This window comes from Rattus norvegicus, chromosome 3 (assembly GCF_021556685.1).
Source record: "Rattus norvegicus strain SHRSP/BbbUtx chromosome 3, alternate assembly SHRSP_T2T, whole genome shotgun sequence".
NCBI lineage: Eukaryota > Metazoa > Chordata > Mammalia > Rodentia > Muridae > Rattus > Rattus norvegicus.
The window spans coordinates 108854825-108871566 of record NC_141536.1 but is presented as its reverse complement, the minus strand read 5'-3'; the positions used below and the strand labels follow the sequence as shown (position 1 = coordinate 108871566).

General features: G+C 42.2%; 1 protein-coding gene across 6 annotated transcripts in view; it reads right to left on the bottom strand.

Moving 5' to 3' along the window:
- Slc28a2 (solute carrier family 28 member 2) overlaps positions 1 to 16742 on the bottom strand; it is a 61870-nt gene that overhangs the window by 26388 nt on the left and 18740 nt on the right. For 2 of the 6 annotated variants that reach the window (XM_087654143.1, XM_087654137.1), the window contains 2 exons: positions 13592 to 13754; positions 7255 to 7472 (listed from right to left, as the gene is read on the bottom strand). The exons of the other annotated variants lie outside the window; for them this stretch is intronic. The gene's annotated coding sequence lies outside the window, so the exon portion shown is untranslated. The remainder of the gene's footprint in view (positions 1 to 7254; positions 7473 to 13591; positions 13755 to 16742) is intronic. 6 annotated transcript variants of the gene reach the window in all.

The window sequence follows — 16742 nt, the reverse complement described above, 5'->3', positions numbered from 1 at the left end:
ATGAATTAGTGGTCCACCTGTCTTTGTAAGCACAGACAATGATTTAGCTGGGTGATATCGAGCTCTGAGATCACCATTTTCACCATGCCTGGACCTAAATTTGCTCTGTCCCAGGCTGACCTTGAACTCAGAAATCTACCTACATTTGAATCTTTCTGATGAGCTGAGCTGGCTCATTACTGCAGCTGCCTTTGTTTTTTTAGATCCATAAAGCCACTCATACAATTCATATTATGTTCTTATATTTTGCATACTTAAGAAGTTACATATTATTGTTTGTTTGTTTGCTTGCTTTTGAGAGTTATATATTCTTGAACTCATTTTTCAGAGTTCTTTCCCACAGCCTTAAGGGCTGTCTTGAAGGTCACAGCACTTACCATTTTGCTGAGGAACATATTCTTGCCTCCTGGACTCATGCTGTTTCTAAGTATCATGGAGTCATTAACTTTAACAGGGAAAGCATTCCCCAAAAGAGGAACATGAAAATATGTACATTATTATACAGACAAGCCTTATGCCTTGCAGCCATCATCACTCATCGAGGCCCATGCCTGCTGGCTCTGCTGCAGAGGAGGGAACTGTGTCTTGAAGTCCCTTCTGCAGCCATGCAGGCCTTGGCAGGCAGCTAACAGTAGGACTTTTCGCCAAAATTCCAAGAATCTCCTTTGGAATATACGTACAGGATCCTGACAAACACTCTAAACAACACTCCTGTCTGCCACTGATTCCTCAAGTACCATCCAGTCTGCTGGTCATATAGCACAATTGCACTGGCATCCTGTACAGCAGCCTGGATCTGTAAAACAAAAACTCTTATTCCAGGTCCTACTTAAAACCAGCGGCCTTTTGAGACACTTAGTATATGTGTTGGAGTAACATGGCCAACTGAGGAAATAGGCTGCCTACAAATCCAAAAGGGCAAGTAGGCAGCATGCTTCTTTGTAGGTGGTAGGAAGGGCGAAATCCCAAAACTTCTCATTAACCTTCTAAGAAATATCTGTCTGTCCCATACCACTGGGCTCCTAAAATTCTACTACTGAAGAATATCCTTGCATTTTAGTCCAGTTTCTTTCTCATCTTCTGATGTACATATGATTTATCAATAATACCAAAGTGTTGTCTACTCCCTGCTTTCTTGTTCTGATAGCCATAACATCCTCAATCAAATAGACCAGTGTGACCACTGTGGAAGATTCTAGCGATCAAGATTATTGCAAACTAGGTTAGGACACTGGGGTGGAGAATTAGTGAGCTCTTAAAGTAAAAAGTGTCAAGGAAATAAAAGCACTTGCCAGGTCCATGTTTTCATACCAGGTACCAGGAGGTATGCTAGTCTACTGAGAGAAAGAAGCCATGTCTGGTACAGCAGTGGCAATTGGAGTCACTGCTTAATTACGTTTGTGATAGACAACTGTCATTCTCTATGATCCCTGTGTCTTTTGCACAGGCCAGTAGGAGATGAGGTGGGAACCATCACTTTGCGTCTTTCAAGTCCTTGATGGTGGCACGAACTTCTGTAATCCTCTGGGCCTTGCACACCAGTTTTGACTCAGCATTTTACCTGAGAGGGGCAGCTCTATTCACTTGCATTTGGCCTTGCCAACCAGAGATCAGGTTACCAATGTGGGGAATCCGCTAACACTTAAATGTATCTATCCCAATTATGCATTCTAGGACTGGAGAATAACAATAGCATAAGTATAGGGAGACTCTGGACCCAGTGTGAGTCACACTAAAACTCTATCAATGGCCTGACTCCCATAAGCCTCTTCTTTGACTCTGAGCAAAATGCAGTTTGCCATCTTCTGAAAGCAATGTCAATTCAGAGCAGTGTCTCTTGGGCCAGAGGAAGTTTGATCACTTCTTTTACTCCAATGTGACTTTACCCTCATAAAAATTCTAGGTCCCTGGGGAAAGAAGAAAAAGTCACAGGGAAACTTTCTGGCATTATACTAGGTTCTGCCTCAAGGAGACCTGGCCTCCCATTGATCTGAGGGGATCTATGTCTGTAACTGACTCCAGATTGGAAATTAGTAGAGGGGACCTTGATTCTCTATTATAGTAATTCAGTGTTACATTTCTTCCCATTCTCTGAAGTTCCTTTGCTTAAAAAGATCAAGCAATATGTAGTTGACACCATGTCTGTTTTACTTCTAAGAACACCATGATTAATTAGGCGGTGCTAAAGTTTATGTGAGTCAAGCCGTTACTGTGTTATTTTGGGAAGTACTCTCAACCTTGGATAATTGCCACATAGACCTTGCTTCTCCGTGAACAGTTAAGATGGGAGGTTGTGTCAGATGCACTTGACTATGAATCATAAAATTAACTTTGGGGCCTATGAACCAAGGACTGCCCATTGGACTTGGATTGCACAAACCATCCCCCAACAAACGGGGAAAAAATGACCACAATCTGGAAGTAAAAGTCACTAAAGGATGTATATGGCCTGGGTCCCAAAAAAGTCACAGGTGTCAGATCCCCCATGGAACTGGAATTATAATGGTTGTGAACTGTGGTGTGGGAGCTGGGAACAGAACTTAGGTCCTCTGGAAGACAGCCAGTGCTCTTGACCACTGAACAGTCAGTCTCTCCAGTCCCCTTCGTTCTTATATCTGGGATGCTACTGGAAAAAGATGTCAACATAACAATGGGTCTTTTCTCTTCTAATAATCTGGTCAAGAAAGTTCCTCACATGTGTGCCTAGTTTCTTGCCTTTAAAAATATTGATCTTATAACCAGTCAAGTTGACAACCAAAATTAACCATCAGAAGTCTGCCCCTTGCCGACTTGATACCCACTCACCTGTCTTCATGTCATTCTTAATTCCCAAATAAAAACAATAACAAAACCATAATTCTGCCTAGGATGGCATGACTGTCCCACATAAAACCATAAGCACATTTTTTCTTCCACAATAGGTGGCAAACTTGCTTAGGGAACATTTAGTTTCTTAGTGTCCCATAACCTGAGTATGATAAACATATTTGCAAAACTTAACCACTGATATTATCTCAATATTACAATAAATGGTAAAAAAAAAGGGGGGGGTTCTGGAGAGATGGCTCAGTGAGTAAAAGCATTTGCTGCTCTTGAAGAGGACAAGAGTTCAATCTTAAGCATCCATATCCATTGGCTAATAATCACCTGTAACCCTAGCTCCAGCAGATCGAGTCCTGGGAATAAGCTATATCTTTTAGAATTGTTGGCCAGTGTGTTCCCATAGAACCCTCTCCAAACATTACATGCTAACACCAGTGCTATTTGGTTGCTCCCTACAACTTGATGATAAGACCATATTACTGAAAGCACCAGATACCTATGTCATAGAACATGGTGAAATAAAAATGGTGCACATTGAGAATTCACCCCTACTGTTTAGCGTTCATAGTTCTGGAAGTTGGTATGCTTGCTACTGGTGGAGAAAAATCACCTGGCTATGAATCCTGCAGGCCACAGTAATGGTCTTCCTACAAGATATATGCACTGCTGTCATGGTGGTATGAATATTACAGGAATAAAAACTCTTTAAGATAGATTTAAACCCAGCTCAATGAGCTAGAACCCATAACAGACACTTTTGATAAGGTCAAAAATCTGTTTGGATAGGAATGGTCTGCAGAGGAAAACCTACCACTATTATTCTGCTAAATGAGCACAGCAGTAACATGACTCCTAGTGTTACATTGCTATACCAACAAATCAGTGCAAGCTTCTTGTGGTAGATGGTTATTAGCACAGAGATCCACAACTGGTCCCTATGCAGAGAATAGGAGACAGAGTTAGTGGATGACTTCAGGGAAGCAGTGTTTTCTAGATACCACAGGGCATATGTGCATAAGAACTCACAGACTGTGACAGAATACACAGATTTGCCAAGCTCAAGTCAGATGGGATCCCATCATGGAAGAGGGAAGTGGACACAAAGTCCCATCCCTAAGCAAGAAACTATTCATTTTAGTCCTGAGTGAGAGAAAATCTGTTTTCATGAATGGAGGGCTATGGGTATATCAGCAGTGCTCCAGGACAAGCCTTGTGCTTAGAGGTCGTCCACCAACATAAATTGGACTCCATGGGTTTATTTCATTTTGTTTTATTTTTTTAGAAAGGACAAGAAGTTGGTAAGGGAGAACTTTGGATGAGCTATGGAGGGGAAAGAATATGGTCAAAGTATATCATGAAATTCTCAAACATAAATAAAATTATTGGTATTTTAGAAAGCCCATAAATGTATGTTTTATTTACCTGATGTAATTGTCATCTGAGGTTTACTGCCTCAGTCTGCTAACCTAGGCCTAGTTCTGGAAGCGTCTAACATCTGTACAATCTAATCTCAGCCAAGAATATTTTCAGCCTCTAAGACTTACTGCTGATTAAACTCACCCCTTTCTAGTTCTTTCTGAGCTCTGACTGGCTGGTTCAACTGAGCTGTTCTGCCTCAAATTCTTCTCCAAGCTCGTTCCCTCCCTCCCTCCCTCCCTCCCTTCCTCCTTCTGTCTCCCGAATTGCTCTGCTTGGCTTTACACTGACTTGGGCAATCTGTTCTAATCTTCTGCCTCCTCGTTCTATGTCTCATCTGTCTTCACCTTGTCTAGCTTGATCTGTCTATGAAACCTGTCTCTGTACAACTGTCCCAGTAAAACTGTCTCCTTTTTCTCTCTGCTCTGCTCCCTCAAGTAACTTCCTTTTCCTCTCTCTTCTTGGGAGAGTTAGACATGTCCTATTCTGTCAGATCTTACTCTGATTAGTTACTTTGTGTGTCACTCAATTAGACATCGCTTTCAAACTTGGGTTTGGGTGTTTCTTTCTACAAACTAACTTTAGCTTCATTGTTTGGGAGTAAAAGTGTGTGCTAAGGGTGTGTGTGTATTCGAGCCACTGCATTAAAGGCATGTGCTAAGGGCTGAGCCTCACCACAACTAGAAACAGTTTTTTTTTCAGTAAATAACATGATCTGGGGTTCACACTGTAATAAAATATCCTGCAACCAAAGTCCATTCCACTATGCTATCATCTGCCAGTCCATCTGCCTCAGTATGTTGGGAAACATGGTAAAACTCATAGGATCCATGAGCTCGAGTCCATTGACACTCTTGTTTGGCCATGGGGTGAGTTTCTCAGTCAGAAGCTACGCTTTCTGGACAGTAAATAAGGCATCCTGTAAGTTCATGAGTAGTAGTTTTGGCAGAAACCCTGAAAAGACAGGAAATGGGGGCTGGAGAGATGGCTCAACTGTTAAGAGCACTGACTGCTCTTCCAGAGGTCCTGAGTTCAATTCCCAGCAACCACATGGTGGCTCAATATTCAATACCCTCTTCTGGTCTGAAGATAGCTACAGTGTATTCATATGAAGAAAGAAGAAAGGAAGGAAGGAAGGAAGGAAGGAAGGAAGGAAGGAAGGAAGGAAGGAAGGAGGGAAAGGAAATAAGTAAGCATAAGTTCCTATTTCAGTACGAGGAAAATGCTGCCTTTCTACCACCAGTGTTGTCAACCTGCCCCCAGGTAACTGGCTGGTCACCCCAGGGAGAATACCATATCAAAAGCTTGTTGCTAATCTCTGCTGTTGGCAGATTTGGCACTCAGCATGCACCACAACAAGGCCAAGCTTGATGAATAAAAGTCAATGTTATTTAGCCAATAGATAACTTCCCTGACACCCCGGCCACTTGGGCAACAGACAGGGATGGCCACGAAAAGAAACTGACTACCCACAGAGTAGGTCATTCAATCCACTTGATTATTAAACTCCTCCTCTGAAGTCACCTTTCAGTGAGCATTTATAGGGCACAAAACTATCTTCATATCCTTTGCCCATCTGAAGTGATTACCCACATGATCCTTCCCCAAATGTCTTTCACACCGATTTTTCCAATCATATTTCCAAGTCCCAGTCTATCCTTCCCATTCATTAGCTACATACAGTCCATGTGTCAGTATATAATACCAGATCTGGTCATTTTTAGGCCAAGAAAAAAAATGCATGATCATGACCACGTGTACTCCCCAAAGTTCTGCCCACTGTGAAAATTTCCCTTCCCCGGTGTCCTTCATGTCTGCTCCAAGGTTTCTACTACTGAGTGGACCCTGCACAGCATTCGAACAATCTGTAAAGTAAGCCTTACTCTTCTGTTTCTTGGTCAGTCATAGAGCACATCCAAGAAGGCCTAAGATGCATGTTAGGAGACAGAAGTCATTAAGAGTAGTACATAGGCTTTGTCAACTTCTTCATGCAACTTCATGGTGCCCCAAGAACCTGCTTAAACCCTATCACATACATAGTGTACTGCTGCTGTGCTTGCCCAACTTTGTGGTTTGATGGATCAGGTTAATACCTAGATCATGATTGACAGCTCATGAACTTTATGGCCCACTGTCAAATGTTCAATTTCCACTACATAAGGCACAATAGCAGGCTGAGAGTAGCTTCTCAAATGGGGACCAACGGTCTGCAAATGACAGTAGGGTTTTGCTCTAAAATCCCAAGGGCCTAATAAATCATATGGTACAATTTGTCTAGCAGTTTGCACAGGAGCCTGGACCTATAGAAGAGCCTCCTGATATTCCAGACCCTATTCAAAACTAACAGCTTTCTGAGACTCTTGGTGCATGTGCTGGAGTAACACACCCGAGTGAGGAATGCGCTGCCTCTGAAATCCAAACAGGGCCACTAGGCATTCTACTTCTTCTTGGGGGTGAGCAAGGCCAAGTCAGCAACTTACCATTCAACCTATAAGAAACAGCACTGCCTGCCCCACACCACTACAGTCTAAGAAATTTCACTGAGGTAGAAGATTCTTGGATTTTGGTTGGTTGTGTTTCTTATCCTCTGGTGTGTGGTGAGTCCGGAGTGGATAAGTGTGCTTGCCGTGCAAGTATGAGGACCTTGGTTCAAATCTTCAGTGGCAATATTCAGGAAAAATGCACAAACTATGGCCTGTAATCCAAGAACTGAAGAGGACAGAGACAGGAAGGGTTCATTAGTGGCCAGGTTCCTGAAAAACTCTCTCAGGGAAATAAAGCAAAGAGTAACACAGTAGAGCACTCTGCATTCTTCTCTGGCCTCGGAATGTGTGTACGTCACGTCTACACTCACATGCACAACACACACAACTAAAATGTAAAATTAAACGTATCTAATCAATGTTTATTGTGTAAATTATGCCTTCCTCTATAGGACAGGTTACCTGAATTTCACCTGCATATTAAGAAATCTGATAAATGTGACTTCTGCCCTCCTCCAGGGGCCTCACTTACCGCAGCTTATGCTCCTTTGTAGATTCTGTTGAAGACCAAGAATGCAGGAGTCAGAGGCAAGGTCTCCAGATACTGATTAGTTTTATGCCTCAGGCCCTCCTTCACTGGGTCTGCCCTTGCTCTCAGTTTAAGAGTGCAACTCTCCAGGGGTTGGGGATTTAGCTCAGTGGTAGAGCGCTTGCCTAGCAAACAGAAGGCCCTGGGTTCGGTCCTCAGCTCTAGGGAAAAAAAGAAAAGAAAAAAAAAAAGAGTGCAACTCTCAAGTTAATATTTACAGATTTCTGACTAATTTGCAGGCCTAAGAATTGTGTAGGAATTTTCAACCCAGGACCTCATACCTGCTAGATAAGTACTCTTTCACTGGCCTACATCCTCAACTAACTCTGCTGAAGATTTTAACTCCCTGGAGAGGGGAGTGGGAATGGATGGGATAAGAGTCGCAAGAAATGGAGACAAGACAGCAATCTGGTCAAGTCTCATTTAATAAAGCAAAAGCACTTGCTTATACGCAGAAAAATCACACAACACAAACTGGTTGTCACGGTAACAATAACATACATCACATCAGAAACCAATGGCGTAAGTTTCGACTTCTCAAAAACTTCTAATCTACAAGTTTCCATTTCCCTGAAGCTCCTAACAATAGAGTGAAACTCATTCTAGTACAGAAGCAAGCTACCAGGAAGTCCCCAGTATTCTTGGCTGCTGGTAGCCGCCACATATGTTACTTGGAAACAAGGACCCATGAAGTAGAAAACACCTAGCTCAGGCAAAGAAAGGCATAAGCAGGCCGAGCAGCCCAGGACAAACATGTATAACTGCAGAAGCACTACCCACCACTGGACTAGGTAACGAGTGACATGTGAACAAGAGTCAGTAGTTTTGCACTGGAATATGTCTCCTAGAAAACAGTAAAAAGTAGGACTAAACATGACTCTATGCCAAATAGCTGATTGGAATTCCTTTTAAATCCATTTGATTTAAAACAAACACTTGTAAGCACTTACTGTCACCCTGGCAACTGCCTTGGTTTCTGAGGACACAAAGACAATGTCTCTGTTATTCAGAAATTTAGGAATCACTAAGTGTGGCATTCTGAACTACAGGATCCTAGAAAACAGTTAGGGGCAGACATGGTGGTGAAGACATGACAGGCACATATCCAGAAAAGCTGGGATCGGGTAGGCTGTGCTACCTTTGATAGAGGGCACCTACTACTCAACCCAGAAGCTCAGTGTGTTTGTTACATACAGAACAAAGAGGAGGGGTTACATAGTCTTGGGGGGGCGGGCAGCTCTTTATAGAGCAGCAATCTCCGGCTCTAAACACTTGGAAGGAAAACACTGGGGTAGGTTGATGCTTTCTGTACACTGTTAACATTAACATGTGGACCAGTGAATGGCTGTGCCTGACCCTGAGCCTGGCCCTGGGAGGGCTTTGCTATTCCCATGGCCTGAGCCATTGGGGTTCTTGCCATAGCCATGATCATGCCAACAATACACATTCACTTAGGACTTCATCTGCTCCCCACAACTAAGACAAGGCAGATGTGTCAAGAAAGCTGGTAACACTTGGCTAAAAAGGGGCCAAGCCGAAGAGTGAAGGGCACTGCTGAGAAACAGATTAAGAGATGCTGAGATAGATAATAAGGAGTTAAGGAGTGTGGAGGGTGCTGCTTGGTTGACCTTGCAGTGTTTGGAATTGACTTAGTCCTCCTTTGCTTCACTACAGTGACAGCATCCTTTACTCTTTCTCAAAGCCTTTGAGTGCAGTTATTTTTCTCTTCAGTGCCTTCTGCAGACCCTGATTTAGTGGTTATCAATTTCTTTAGCTTCTTTTTGTCATGGAAAGGTTTTCTTTCTCCTTCAGTTATGAGAGGACTTGGTAAGGGGATCAGCTGCTATCTAGTGGGCCTGATTTTATGTGTGACTTGGTGTCTCTTTCTCGTATTTTTCAATGTGCTTTATTCATTTTGTGCCTTTAGTGTTTTAACTATGAAGAAGACCTGGGAAACTTCTTTACTGGCCCTGCCTGTTTGCTGTTCTGTACACCTTCTGGGTCTCGATGGGCATCTCTTTCCCTAGACTTTAGACATTTTTTGCGATTTCTGCATTTCATTCTGATTTCTATTCAATATTGCTTTTCTTTACTGTTTCATTTCCACATCGTTTATTGACCTCTTTATTCAATGCAGCTGCTTTGTTCTCTTGGGAATCCATTTAAGAGCTAATTTGTATCCTCTATTTCTTTGAGTGTATTGTTAATCATCCTTTAGAATTCTTTGTCTGGGGTTTCATTTAAGTCATTCTCATTGGGGCCATTACTGCATTTTGTAACTTTGGGAGAAGATTTTACTGAAAATGCTTCCCATGCCTTTGTCACGGAATCCTTCTCCTTTGTCCAGGCCCATAAGTAAAGCTTCAAGTTCCTCTCATAGTATCCAGAGATCTTATCTCTTCGATTAGTATTTTTTTTATTAACTTGTCGTTGTCCCCGACTGAAAGCTCCAATTCCTCTACCTTGTCCCCAAGGCCTGATAGTCTGTGTTCCTCCTGGCCCACTCTACCTCTGAGGCTGCCCTGTGAGCCTTTTATTTGATAGAGTGAATTTTTCAATTCTACCATTTCACTTCGGTTTCTATTCAGTGTTTCTATTTCTTTATTGTTTCATTTTCACATCCTGTGTTGCCTTCCTTATTTAATTTACTGGTTTTTGTTCTCTTGGGAATTTATTCAGGAGCTTATTTGTGTCCTCCTTTATTTCTTCGAACATATTTATTTTTTTAATTTTTTTTTACTTTTATTTTTTTCTCCATCTTTATTAACTTGGGTATTTCTTATTTACATTTCAATTGTTATTCCCTTTCCCGGTTTCCAGGCCAACATCCCCCTAACCCCTTCTATATGGATGTTCCCCTCCCCATCCTCTCCCATTACCGCCCTCCCCCCAACAATCACATTCACTGGGGGTTCAGCCTTGGCAAGACCAAGGACTTCCCCTTCAACTGGTGCTCTTACTAGGATATTCATTGCTACCTATGAGGTCAGAGTCCAGGGTCAGTCCATGTATAGTCTTTAGGTAGTGGCTTAGTCCCTGGAAGCTCTGGTTGGTTAGCATTGTTGTTCATATGGGGTCTCGAGCCCCTTCAAGCTCTTTCAGTCCTTTCCCTAATTCCTTCAACGGGGTTCTTATAAGTCTATTGTTATATTTTGAACATATTTATAATCATTCTTTAGAATTCTTTGATCGCTTCTCAGCCTTTCGACTAAGATCAAGTGTAGAATTCTTTGTATGGTATTTCATTTAAATCACTTTTATTGTGGCCATTACTGCATTTTATAGCTTTGGAAGAAGATAAGTTCTCCTGTTTCCTTGTGCTACTTATGTTTTTAAATTGGAATTTGCAAACTGATTGGTTTGAGGGTTTTGTTTTTTTTTAATTTTGAGTTTTTAAGTCACCTTTCTTTTTTCAATGGAAGTGTTTGCAGTGTCTAGGAGGAACAAGATTTTAGTAAGACTTGGGTGTCATTCCTCTGGTATATGGTTGTTGGGGGCACCAGGATTTATCCTTAATACTTCCCTCAGAGTATCATGCTATCCTGAAATAATAGTCTCTCTCCAAGGACAGAGCTGTGAAAATAGATTGATAACAAATTAAAAATCAATTAGCCCTTAAGAATCAATCATTTTAGGAAATAAAGGAAGACTGATAATACCATATGTGGTGATATACTGGATACTATGAGTACGAGTTTAAAGGAAAAGAGAAACAGATTATATCTCATGATTAGTGTTGGGGTGATGTGGAGAAAACAGAGGTGGGGACACTAACAGGAAAACTGGAGGTTCAGGAGAAAGGAGAGGCCTATGAGGGATTTGGCTAAATGTAGACTGAAAAGAAAAAGGGAAAGTCTGCAATCATCAGATGCACAGGGTCAACCCGACCTCTCAGGAGGCGGAGCCACAGAGACCCTACACAGCTAGCATCTCTAAGTTCTTTTGTTTGTTTGTTTGTTTTTCTGTTTTGTTTTGTTTTGTTTCCATCTTTATTAACTTGGGTATTTCTTATTTACATTTCGATTGTTATTCCCTTTCCCGGTTTCCAGGCCAACATCCCCCAACCCCTCCCCCTTCTCTAAGTTCTTAGGAAAAGAAGAATGAAGAAATTCAAAAGAGAAGAGGAAGAGGAGGGGGAGGGAGGAGGATGAGGAGGAGAAGGAAGAGGATAGAAGAAGATCAACATCAACAACAACACAGAGCAGAGGTGTCTTGGCACTGGTTGTTAAATAAAGGAAGAATAGGTATAGTGGAGTGAGGGAGCTGGGTGAAGATAGAGGATATGGAAACCGGCTACCCTGATTGGTGAATTAATCTTGAGTCTCTTGGATTCCTTTCTCATCCCGGAGATCTCCTCCTGATAGGAGATCCTGGCCTCCTTTGGACGACTGAGTTAAAAAGCTAGTCCGGTCTGTGAGCAATGAATCAGTGCCCCAGTTGCAAATGTTGACCTCATCTCTGTGCATCTCTTTCCAATGTCCTACATGCTGCCTGGAGTCTTTGTGGAAGACAATGGTTTTTGAGATCACTGAGTGGTGCACCATGGGTGAGATCTAATGAGGGCTTACTTCTAGGTTGCAGGCTTATTTTCTTTTCTCTTATATACTCACATAGTCAACAAAGAGCCAGAGAGCTCTGTGACCCCTTCCTTAAGGACATGAATTCAAACCAGGAAGGTTCCATTCTCATGTCCTCATGGCCTTCTGACGGGTTTCAATCTTATACAACCTATTGCACAATAGCTGAAAAACATGGCTTTCAGGATCACAGCCTGGTATTCAGCTTGCTTAAGGAAGGAGGATAAAGCTGGCCTCTGTTTTTCTATCTTGACTAGAAATTAAAGTTTATAATTATCATGCTTGGCACTGCCTTAGACATTGAAGGTAAGAGTTATGATCTTCACAGGAAAAGGTCTTGGCCTCCGGTAAGAGGCCTGTGAAAACAAATAGGGAATCCAGTCAATACTCAAAGATCTGAATGCTCCTGGGTAGACCTTCCATGTCTGTTGTCTCAAACAGCAGCAGACTGCACAGATGGCAAAATAGGGCTACAAAGAGATGCATAGTTAAAATGATGGAAATACACTGAATTAAATGGGTATTTGGCTATAAATAAACTGAATCAGGCTGCCTGAGAGGTGGATGGGGGAGGCTCACTTGGGTCCAGGAGTTTGAGTTCATCCTAGGCACCCTAGTGAGTCGTTATCAGAAGAAAAACAGGCCTAAGAAAGGGGAGGAGGGGAAAAGAGAAAGAGAAAGAAGGAAGGAGGAGAACTGGGAGGGGAAAGAGGAGCAGAGAGAAAGGAATGAGGGAGGGAAGGAAAAGAAGGAGAGGGGAAAGTAGGGAATGGGAAAAAAGGGGAAGGGTAAGGAAGGAAGGAAAATGGGGAAAAGAGGAGAGGAAGGGAGGGAAAGACAGGTGAAAAGGTTAGGGGAGGTGAGAGGACTGAAAAGAGAAGAAAGGAGACTGTTGTGTTCATTTTATACTCTCTGTGAGTCTAACTGAGTTAGTCCATGTAAGAAATAAGCACGGTGTTCAGTGTGGACTGCTTTCACTTCAGTTTAAATTCAAAGCTACTTAGGAACTCAAACCCACATTTAACAGACCTACGTCTCAGAATGATGCAAAGTACCTGTATATCCACTCCAGGGTTTGTTGTTCTTATTTCTTTTCTTTTTGTTGTTTGGTTGGGGGATTTTGGATTTTTTTTTTGTGTGTGTGTGTGATTGGGTGGATGTATGAGTGGATAATTGGGTGGGTGGATGGATGGATGGATAGATGTCAGGATATACATGCACCCATGTATTCTTGAAGAGCAGAAATTGTCACTGGATGCCCTAGAGCTAAAGTTACAGGCAGTTGTGAGACTCCCAGTGTGGACACTGAAAACTGCACTCAGGTCTTCTGGAAGAGTAAATGCTCTTAACTGCTGACCCATCTCTCCAGCCCCTTGGTGTTTGTTTCTTATTATTCTTATATGCTAAGATTCATTTCCACAAAAGACGAGTTCCTCTCCAGGAGTAGTTACATAGTCTACAAATCCAAGTATATACAATAAAAACAGGGCATCGTGTCTGAATATAGAGAGTATTCTAAGACAGAATTAAGAGAGCATTCAACCAAGCACATGGCCCCCTGAGAGTGGTCCTGGGATACTGCCCAGTCACATACACATGACTTCATCCCTGCCCCTGCTTAAACTCCAGAGAAGTCACAGCCCCTTCCATGAAGCTGCCCATCATTTGTTAAACAGACAGCCCCAGTAAGAGGAAAAACACACAGGTTAACCAGCCACAAGTCCATCACTGGAGCCTCTGGGTGCCTCCTTGGATGCTCTACCCCAGGAACTTAGGCAACTGCTTTCCAGATAATGAATGATGAGAAGGACAGAAGACTTTGAGGCCTCCCCTTAATGCAATGGTAGTGTCATGTCATCTTGCAACCTGTGGAGAAAATCCAGAACATTTATTTAAAATGGAAGAATGATATGTAAAGGAAAGAGAAAGAACCAGCCAACTGAACAGCCCAACTTTCTTATCTTTGGCCAAGCAACTGTTAACTAGATTACGATATGAAACTTAGTCATCTGTAGAAGAAAACAAGTTAAGGAATCTTCTAGATTCCAAGAAGATGATGTTCCAGTTACATCAGCACCACCCAAAATGACTGTTATCAATGGGTATGGAACCGAGATACAACAAAATGAGCCTTGTACATGTTCTTGATGATACCAATCTCACTGTCTGGATTAACACAGGCCATCAAGCTGAAGATGCCTGATACCATCACAGGGATGTCACTCACTCAGGCCCAGAGTAAAACTGTCACGCAACTCACTTAGTGAAGACAGCATGTATCCATCTCTCCCACCCTCACCTCCCATACATACCCCTGATTTTCCAAAAGCCTGGACTTATACCTGCTGGGCATAGTAGAACCCAGGAGAGTTCAAGGCAGGTCTGAGCAACACAGTGAAAACTGGAGCTCCCCTCTCTGTCACAACAATAAAACTGTTCATCTTCTTTCTTTTTGCCCTGCTTGCTTCTGGGGTTCTGTCACCCTGACAGCACTTTCTTGATCTGGCCTTGTGGGAATGCTAGACATGGGGTCCCTCCTGTGCTCTCACTGGGAGCTTCCAAAAAAGCTTGTGGAGAAGAAAAGGAGACATGGAATGGAATGCAAAGGGAAGCATCTGGAGATGCATTTCTCCAGCAAAGTATGGTGGCTCACACAAGCAATCTCAGCACTGAAGAGGTAGAAGCAGGAAGATCACCAGAGTTTGAGGTCTGGTCTACAGAGAGCATCTCAAGTCAGTCTGGGTTATAGACGGCCGCCCCTGTTTTTTTTTTTTTTACCTTGTTTCAAACCACCATCTCCCCAGAGAAGAACAACTCATTGTTTTCTGAGCACAGAAAGCTGAATGGGAATACAGCAACTCCTGAGGAGCTACTGTCTCTGTGGTGCTGAGCCTCATCTTCTTTCCTGTCTCTTGCTTGTGATAGGGAAGGATGAGGCCTTACAAGGCAGGAATGTGAGCCTATTCATCAGGTCTAGAGATCCAACGTCAACGACCTTCTGTACCATCTTATGGGAGGGTGATATCTTTGTTCCCAGGAGTTAATCTTCTTGAGAAACTTTGAGTTAAGTTCTGATTCTAAAAGCCTGACTTCAAGCATTCCTTATTTAATTATAATCAGTTCTTTATTGATTTGGAGTTGACTAATCATTTGCATGACTACTGTAAGGGGACAAAGTCTAAGAATATTGTTTTTAATTGACCAACTCCTGGCCTTCTCACTATGTTTTCTAACTGCATCCCATTGATAAAAATCTACCTCTGTTTGAAAAACAAGTTATCAGGATGTACTCCTTAGCCAAACTATCTGCTCTGAAGAATTTCAGAGCTTGAGCCCATGGGTTTCTTCCATTTATTGTTTTACTATTAAAACACAAATGCAAAGATTTGAATTATGAAGCACTGTGGGCAGAATGCCCTAATGTCTGTGAGGAGACTACTGAACTTCCTTGAGCCTCAATCTCCACGTCTGTAAAATGGAAGTGACGTCACCACCTATTCCTGTAAGGTTATTGGAGAAGTTGACTCAGTTGATAAATGTTCTTTATCCTGGGCCCGAAGACCTGAGTTCAATCCCTATGACTCACCTAGCTTAAAGAAACAACACACCTCCACAAGTTGTCTTCAGACACACACAAATCCCTACACCCACCACATAATTTTTAAAAAGTTTATTGGAAACCTTAAATTACAGCAAATATTAAGGAGATAACAAACATGAATGGTCATTCCAGAACATTATTTCAATAGCCATTTTAAGTACAACAGTGGTAATAATGATCACTTTTTTCTCTGCTTTAATGTAAGCTAGATTGTTCTTTCTCATTTCCAGTATTGTTTCCCCTCAGTTTACTTGTGTTTTCTCACTTATCCCCATCCATGAATTTTTAGGCAGGTACTTAGTATTATGGCAGCTTTTCAGTTCATGCAAGGAGGTGGAGGAATTTGCAGAAGTCATCCAGAGAACAAATGACAATACTGTTTGAGCCCAGAGTCCTCGCTACTAACCCAGACTTCACTCTTCATCCTGCCTCAGGCCCCTAACCCTACTGCTTCCCTTCCTGCTCCAGTATCACATATGCTTTAAGACCCAACTCAAGATCCTCCCTTGCCCTGATTTCAGCCTTTGGGCTGCAGTCCAGGACTCTCATGTACTGTCCTCTTCTACTGCCCAAGCTGTTCATGCAACAAACATGGGGTATCATTTGTATTTCTTTCTAGTCCTGCTGTTTGTCATGATGTCTTGTACTAAACCCTAGAAGAAAAAAATTTACGGTGATGGTAAGTTTTTAGCCAACTTGACATGACCTAAGGTCATCTGAGAAGAGGAACCTCAACTGAGCAAATGCCTCCATCAAAACGTCTGTAAGCAAATCTTAGTCACTTTCTTGAACAATATTTCATATGAGAGGCTCCACCCAAAATGAATGGTGAAATTTCTGGGGAAATAGTTCTTTTCTTTTTTAAATTCACTTTACATCCAATCACTGCCCCCACTCCCAGTCACTCCATCCCACAATCCCTTGAACCTTCATCTGAGTATCTGGTCACTCCTTCCAACTGGTTGTATGCCATTAACTCCTGACTGCATGAAGGCTTAAGGTTTTCTGGGGAAACTAGGGTATAAGACTAAAAGCTAAAAGTATAAGGAGGGAACCCATACACCAGGGGGAAAGCAGTTATGTATTCTGAGTAAAGACTCCAGATATTCTCTAACAGCCCCTTAGGAAAGATGTCTTACAACAAATGGTAAATTAGTGACTGTTATGTTTCATGCTGTTTAATTTTTTGTAATTTGTCTTTTTTTACCTCATTGATTCTTTATGAATTTCATATTCACTCATCTCCTCCTCCC